Genomic DNA, 726 nt, shown 5'->3' with positions numbered 1-726 from the left:
AGCTGGCACAAAAGAGGAGTTGAGGCCTGGGGCAGATCATCCATGATCTTATTGAATGGCGGGGCAGGTTTGAGGGGCCGAGTCGTCGACTCCTGCTCCTTTATCTCATGTTCTTATGTTCATTTGAAACATGTCTCTGGTGAAAGGGGTCGGAAATAAAAATAAAAGGCACAGGTGGCATAGATAAACAAGGTTGCAAAATTTCAGAGTAGCTTCACTGGTGGTCTAGTGGTCAGGATTCGGCGCTTTCACCGCCGCGGCCCGGGTTCGATTCCCGGTCAGGGAATGATAATTTTCTGACTTTGTGCAAACTGTGGAAATGAGATTGGATAATTTCCTGAGAAAAATGCAGATCACCTTTGCCGGAATCAGTGTGAGCTCGAGTTTTGCATCAGAGTTGGAAATGTCATCCGGTCACAACCGGTAAGGAACAAACACAGAGGTGAAGATAGGGATTGAGAGAAGGGCTGTGATCGGCTGCAAAGCGCTGACAATAGAGAGGATGGTGCTCGGCAAAATTAGCGGTAATAGGGAAGATCTTACTGTTCACATCGACACAAATATCTCCCAGGTCTGGCCCCAAATCTCGTGTTAAGTGAGAAGAAAACTCCTCGTTGAATCTTCCAATTCTTAACTGCACCTCCTTCCAAACATTGCAAACTCCTCCTGCATCTTCCATCCTGATATTTTTCTCTGTAACATTTTAACCATCGACAAACTTGCACA

At 46.0% G+C, this 726-nt stretch overlaps 1 non-coding gene across 1 annotated transcript; it reads left to right on the top strand.

The window, feature by feature from the left end:
* Window positions 1–214: 214 nt before the first annotated feature.
* On the top strand, window positions 215–286 carry trnae-uuc (transfer RNA glutamic acid (anticodon UUC)). The gene has a single exon. It is a non-coding gene; the product is annotated as a tRNA-Glu (tRNA).
* Window positions 287–726: the final 440 nt, after the last annotated feature.

The sequence above is a fragment of the Cetorhinus maximus genome, chromosome 23, assembly GCF_964194155.1.
Source record: "Cetorhinus maximus chromosome 23, sCetMax3.hap1.1, whole genome shotgun sequence".
Lineage (NCBI taxonomy): Eukaryota > Metazoa > Chordata > Chondrichthyes > Lamniformes > Cetorhinidae > Cetorhinus > Cetorhinus maximus.
The sequence above is the reverse complement of the archived record's forward strand: the minus strand, read 5'-3'. Positions and strand labels throughout refer to the sequence as shown.